Consider the following 6,524-nt stretch of genomic DNA (forward strand, 5'->3'; position numbering starts at 1 on the left):
CTAGAATCTTTGGTTTCGAAGACCAACGCCTTATCCATTAGGCCATAGGATCTTCGACCTTTCATCGAAAAGCGAAGGGAACGAAGATCTCGCATGTGAAGACCACTTATTTCTCGTCATACTTCTTGATCGTCGTATTTTTCGTAGGATCTCTTGTCTCTTACCTTACCATTATATTACTCGCCACATTACGGAGATGAGCTTAAATGGGTTTATCGGATAAAGGTATGCGGTGTGACGTATGCAATCCATAGAAAAGCATTCATGACCGTACAAATGACCTTCGAGAAGAGTTTTCGTCTCGAACTGTCAATCTCTGATGCGCAACGTTACCGTTCTCGTCTCATGATACCAACCGCTAGATTTCTTCCACTCGTACGTAAACTTGCATTGTTGAATCTCGAATACGCTACCTTCTATTAATTCTACCCTAACCAAATGAAGAGTATCGCGCATGCGACGTCTTAGTGGCGGCCTTCGTGTAGGTTGTTTCTAAATTTTAAACGACGTCATCCTTGTGGACGACTACATTCAAATGCACACCATACAACAACTAGGCGTCATCACATTCTCGCGTCTACTCGCTTGTATTCAAACTAGGCCGGACAGGAGCACGGCGAGCCTAAGCAAGAAAGGCATTGTTCATATGTTCCCTCGAGCGAGTGCGCATTAAAAATATGTGAACGGCATCGTCGTGATCGATGATTACGTTCAAATGAGCGACTTTTATCCCTTCCCCAATCCACGCATGTATTGATTGCGCAACGTTACCGAGCACTCTCGTTGTCATCGTTGTATTCCGATTCTCGAGAAGCGGAGCCTAATCCTAATCGATCCTACTAGGGATCGAACCTAGAATCTCTGGTTTCGTAGACCAGCGCCTTATCCATTGGGCCATAGGATCTTCGGTTTTCCGTTGGTAATTGTACTCCCATTGAGGATCGCGATTGACGCGCGGCACACTTTTGACGAGGAATTTGTGCCGGATAAACCATTCCATTTCTTTTACCTATTAAACATCATCATCCTCGTAAATGAATGCAACCATTAAGCCAAAGCAGTGGATACAAGATCACATTTTCTGGACGGTTGAGACGAATGCGCATTATGATTCCGTGAATGATTCTCGATCGTCGTGCACTAGGGTCACGATTCTAAACCGACCCTACTAGGGGTCGAACCTAGAATCTTTGGTTTCGAAGACCAACGCCTTATCCATTAGGCCATAGGATCTTCGACCTTTCATCGAAAAGCGAAGGGAACGAAGATCTCGCATGTGAAGACCACTTATTTCTCGTCATACTTCTTGATCGTCGTATTTTTCGTAGGATCTCTTGTCTCTTACCTTACCATTATATTACTCGCCACATTACGGAGATGAGCTTAAATGGGTTTATCGGATAAAGGTATGCGGTGTGACGTATGCAATCCATAGAAAAGCATTCATGACCGTACAAATGACCTTCGAGAAGAGTTTTCGTCTCGAACTGTCAATCTCTGATGCGCAACGTTACCGTTCTCGTCTCATGATACCAACCGCTAGATTTCTTCCACTCGTACGTAAACTTGCATTGTTGAATCTCGAATACGCTACCTTCTATTAATTCTACCCTAACCAAATGAAGAGTATCGCGCATGCGACGTCTTAGTGGCGGCCTTCGTGTAGGTTGTTTCTAAATTTTAAACGACGTCATCCTTGTGGACGACTACATTCAAATGCACACCATACAACAACTAGGCGTCATCACATTCTCGCGTCTACTCGCTTGTATTCAAACTAGGCCGGACAGGAGCACGGCGAGCCTAAGCAAGAAAGGCATTGTTCATATGTTCCCTCGAGCGAGTGCGCATTAAAAATATGTGAACGGCATCGTCGTGATCGATGATTACGTTCAAATGAGCGACTTTTATCCCTTCCCCAATCCACGCATGTATTGATTGCGCAACGTTACCGAGCACTCTCGTTGTCATCGTTGTATTCCGATTCTCGAGAAGCGGAGCCTAATCCTAATCGATCCTACTAGGGATCGAACCTAGAATCTCTGGTTTCGTAGACCAGCGCCTTATCCATTGGGCCATAGGATCTTCGGTTTTCCGTTGGTAATTGTACTCCCATTGAGGATCGCGATTGACGCGCGGCACACTTTTGACGAGGAATTTGTGCCGGATAAACCATTCCATTTCTTTTACCTATTAAACATCATCATCCTCGTAAATGAATGCAACCATTAAGCCAAAGCAGTGGATACAAGATCACATTTTCTGGACGGTTGAGACGAATGCGCATTATGATTCCGTGAATGATTCTCGATCGTCGTGCACTAGGGTCACGATTCTAAACCGACCCTACTAGGGGTCGAACCTAGAATCTTTGGTTTCGAAGACCAACGCCTTATCCATTAGGCCATAGGATCTTCGACCTTTCATCGAAAAGCGAAGGGAACGAAGATCTCGCATGTGAAGACCACTTATTTCTCGTCATACTTCTTGATCGTCGTATTTTTCGTAGGATCTCTTGTCTCTTACCTTACCATTATATTACTCGCCACATTACGGAGATGAGCTTAAATGGGTTTATCGGATAAAGGTATGCGGTGTGACGTATGCAATCCATAGAAAAGCATTCATGACCGTACAAATGACCTTCGAGAAGAGTTTTCGTCTCGAACTGTCAATCTCTGATGCGCAACGTTACCGTTCTCGTCTCATGATACCAACCGCTAGATTTCTTCCACTCGTACGTAAACTTGCATTGTTGAATCTCGAATACGCTACCTTCTATTAATTCTACCCTAACCAAATGAAGAGTATCGCGCATGCGACGTCTTAGTGGCGGCCTTCGTGTAGGTTGTTTCTAAATTTTAAACGACGTCATCCTTGTGGACGACTACATTCAAATGCACACCATACAACAACTAGGCGTCATCACATTCTCGCGTCTACTCGCTTGTATTCAAACTAGGCCGGACAGGAGCACGGCGAGCCTAAGCAAGAAAGGCATTGTTCATATGTTCCCTCGAGCGAGTGCGCATTAAAAATATGTGAACGGCATCGTCGTGATCGATGATTACGTTCAAATGAGCGACTTTTATCCCTTCCCCAATCCACGCATGTATTGATTGCGCAACGTTACCGAGCACTCTCGTTGTCATCGTTGTATTCCGATTCTCGAGAAGCGGAGCCTAATCCTAATCGATCCTACTAGGGATCGAACCTAGAATCTCTGGTTTCGTAGACCAGCGCCTTATCCATTGGGCCATAGGATCTTCGGTTTTCCGTTGGTAATTGTACTCCCATTGAGGATCGCGATTGACGCGCGGCACACTTTTGACGAGGAATTTGTGCCGGATAAACCATTCCATTTCTTTTACCTATTAAACATCATCATCCTCGTAAATGAATGCAACCATTAAGCCAAAGCAGTGGATACAAGATCACATTTTCTGGACGGTTGAGACGAATGCGCATTATGATTCCGTGAATGATTCTCGATCGTCGTGCACTAGGGTCACGATTCTAAACCGACCCTACTAGGGGTCGAACCTAGAATCTTTGGTTTCGAAGACCAACGCCTTATCCATTAGGCCATAGGATCTTCGACCTTTCATCGAAAAGCGAAGGGAACGAAGATCTCGCATGTGAAGACCACTTATTTCTCGTCATACTTCTTGATCGTCGTATTTTTCGTAGGATCTCTTGTCTCTTACCTTACCATTATATTACTCGCCACATTACGGAGATGAGCTTAAATGGGTTTATCGGATAAAGGTATGCGGTGTGACGTATGCAATCCATAGAAAAGCATTCATGACCGTACAAATGACCTTCGAGAAGAGTTTTCGTCTCGAACTGTCAATCTCTGATGCGCAACGTTACCGTTCTCGTCTCATGATACCAACCGCTAGATTTCTTCCACTCGTACGTAAACTTGCATTGTTGAATCTCGAATACGCTACCTTCTATTAATTCTACCCTAACCAAATGAAGAGTATCGCGCATGCGACGTCTTAGTGGCGGCCTTCGTGTAGGTTGTTTCTAAATTTTAAACGACGTCATCCTTGTGGACGACTACATTCAAATGCACACCATACAACAACTAGGCGTCATCACATTCTCGCGTCTACTCGCTTGTATTCAAACTAGGCCGGACAGGAGCACGGCGAGCCTAAGCAAGAAAGGCATTGTTCATATGTTCCCTCGAGCGAGTGCGCATTAAAAATATGTGAACGGCATCGTCGTGATCGATGATTACGTTCAAATGAGCGACTTTTATCCCTTCCCCAATCCACGCATGTATTGATTGCGCAACGTTACCGAGCACTCTCGTTGTCATCGTTGTATTCCGATTCTCGAGAAGCGGAGCCTAATCCTAATCGATCCTACTAGGGATCGAACCTAGAATCTCTGGTTTCGTAGACCAGCGCCTTATCCATTGGGCCATAGGATCTTCGGTTTTCCGTTGGTAATTGTACTCCCATTGAGGATCGCGATTGACGCGCGGCACACTTTTGACGAGGAATTTGTGCCGGATAAACCATTCCATTTCTTTTACCTATTAAACATCATCATCCTCGTAAATGAATGCAACCATTAAGCCAAAGCAGTGGATACAAGATCACATTTTCTGGACGGTTGAGACGAATGCGCATTATGATTCCGTGAATGATTCTCGATCGTCGTGCACTAGGGTCACGATTCTAAACCGACCCTACTAGGGGTCGAACCTAGAATCTTTGGTTTCGAAGACCAACGCCTTATCCATTAGGCCATAGGATCTTCGACCTTTCATCGAAAAGCGAAGGGAACGAAGATCTCGCATGTGAAGACCACTTATTTCTCGTCATACTTCTTGATCGTCGTATTTTTCGTAGGATCTCTTGTCTCTTACCTTACCATTATATTACTCGCCACATTACGGAGATGAGCTTAAATGGGTTTATCGGATAAAGGTATGCGGTGTGACGTATGCAATCCATAGAAAAGCATTCATGACCGTACAAATGACCTTCGAGAAGAGTTTTCGTCTCGAACTGTCAATCTCTGATGCGCAACGTTACCGTTCTCGTCTCATGATACCAACCGCTAGATTTCTTCCACTCGTACGTAAACTTGCATTGTTGAATCTCGAATACGCTACCTTCTATTAATTCTACCCTAACCAAATGAAGAGTATCGCGCATGCGACGTCTTAGTGGCGGCCTTCGTGTAGGTTGTTTCTAAATTTTAAACGACGTCATCCTTGTGGACGACTACATTCAAATGCACACCATACAACAACTAGGCGTCATCACATTCTCGCGTCTACTCGCTTGTATTCAAACTAGGCCGGACAGGAGCACGGCGAGCCTAAGCAAGAAAGGCATTGTTCATATGTTCCCTCGAGCGAGTGCGCATTAAAAATATGTGAACGGCATCGTCGTGATCGATGATTACGTTCAAATGAGCGACTTTTATCCCTTCCCCAATCCACGCATGTATTGATTGCGCAACGTTACCGAGCACTCTCGTTGTCATCGTTGTATTCCGATTCTCGAGAAGCGGAGCCTAATCCTAATCGATCCTACTAGGGATCGAACCTAGAATCTCTGGTTTCGTAGACCAGCGCCTTATCCATTGGGCCATAGGATCTTCGGTTTTCCGTTGGTAATTGTACTCCCATTGAGGATCGCGATTGACGCGCGGCACACTTTTGACGAGGAATTTGTGCCGGATAAACCATTCCATTTCTTTTACCTATTAAACATCATCATCCTCGTAAATGAATGCAACCATTAAGCCAAAGCAGTGGATACAAGATCACATTTTCTGGACGGTTGAGACGAATGCGCATTATGATTCCGTGAATGATTCTCGATCGTCGTGCACTAGGGTCACGATTCTAAACCGACCCTACTAGGGGTCGAACCTAGAATCTTTGGTTTCGAAGACCAACGCCTTATCCATTAGGCCATAGGATCTTCGACCTTTCATCGAAAAGCGAAGGGAACGAAGATCTCGCATGTGAAGACCACTTATTTCTCGTCATACTTCTTGATCGTCGTATTTTTCGTAGGATCTCTTGTCTCTTACCTTACCATTATATTACTCGCCACATTACGGAGATGAGCTTAAATGGGTTTATCGGATAAAGGTATGCGGTGTGACGTATGCAATCCATAGAAAAGCATTCATGACCGTACAAATGACCTTCGAGAAGAGTTTTCGTCTCGAACTGTCAATCTCTGATGCGCAACGTTACCGTTCTCGTCTCATGATACCAACCGCTAGATTTCTTCCACTCGTACGTAAACTTGCATTGTTGAATCTCGAATACGCTACCTTCTATTAATTCTACCCTAACCAAATGAAGAGTATCGCGCATGCGACGTCTTAGTGGCGGCCTTCGTGTAGGTTGTTTCTAAATTTTAAACGACGTCATCCTTGTGGACGACTACATTCAAATGCACACCATACAACAACTAGGCGTCATCACATTCTCGCGTCTACTCGCTTGTATTCAAACTAGGCCGGACAGGAGCACGGCG

General features: G+C 44.8%; 5 non-coding genes across 5 annotated transcripts; all 5 read right to left on the bottom strand.

Moving 5' to 3' along the window:
- Positions 1–831: 831 nt before the first annotated feature.
- Positions 832–904, bottom strand: TRNAR-ACG (transfer RNA arginine (anticodon ACG)). The gene has a single exon. It is a non-coding gene; the product is annotated as a tRNA-Arg (tRNA).
- Positions 905–2,012: 1,108 nt separating this feature from the next.
- TRNAR-ACG (transfer RNA arginine (anticodon ACG)) lies at positions 2,013–2,085 on the bottom strand. Its single transcript has one exon. It is a non-coding gene; the product is annotated as a tRNA-Arg (tRNA).
- A 1,108-nt stretch (positions 2,086–3,193) lies between these two features.
- TRNAR-ACG (transfer RNA arginine (anticodon ACG)) lies at positions 3,194–3,266 on the bottom strand. The gene has a single exon. It is a non-coding gene; the product is annotated as a tRNA-Arg (tRNA).
- A 1,108-nt stretch (positions 3,267–4,374) lies between these two features.
- On the bottom strand, positions 4,375–4,447 carry TRNAR-ACG (transfer RNA arginine (anticodon ACG)). Its single transcript has one exon. It is a non-coding gene; the product is annotated as a tRNA-Arg (tRNA).
- Positions 4,448–5,555: 1,108 nt separating this feature from the next.
- Positions 5,556–5,628, bottom strand: TRNAR-ACG (transfer RNA arginine (anticodon ACG)). The gene has a single exon. It is a non-coding gene; the product is annotated as a tRNA-Arg (tRNA).
- Between the last annotated feature and the right edge of the window lie 896 nt (positions 5,629–6,524).

This window comes from Azolla caroliniana, unplaced genomic scaffold, assembly GCF_043228905.1.
Source record: "Azolla caroliniana isolate FFs.n. ecotype wild unplaced genomic scaffold, voAzoCaro1.0.p SCAF_324, whole genome shotgun sequence".
Taxonomy (NCBI): Eukaryota; Viridiplantae; Streptophyta; class Polypodiopsida; order Salviniales; family Salviniaceae; genus Azolla; species Azolla caroliniana.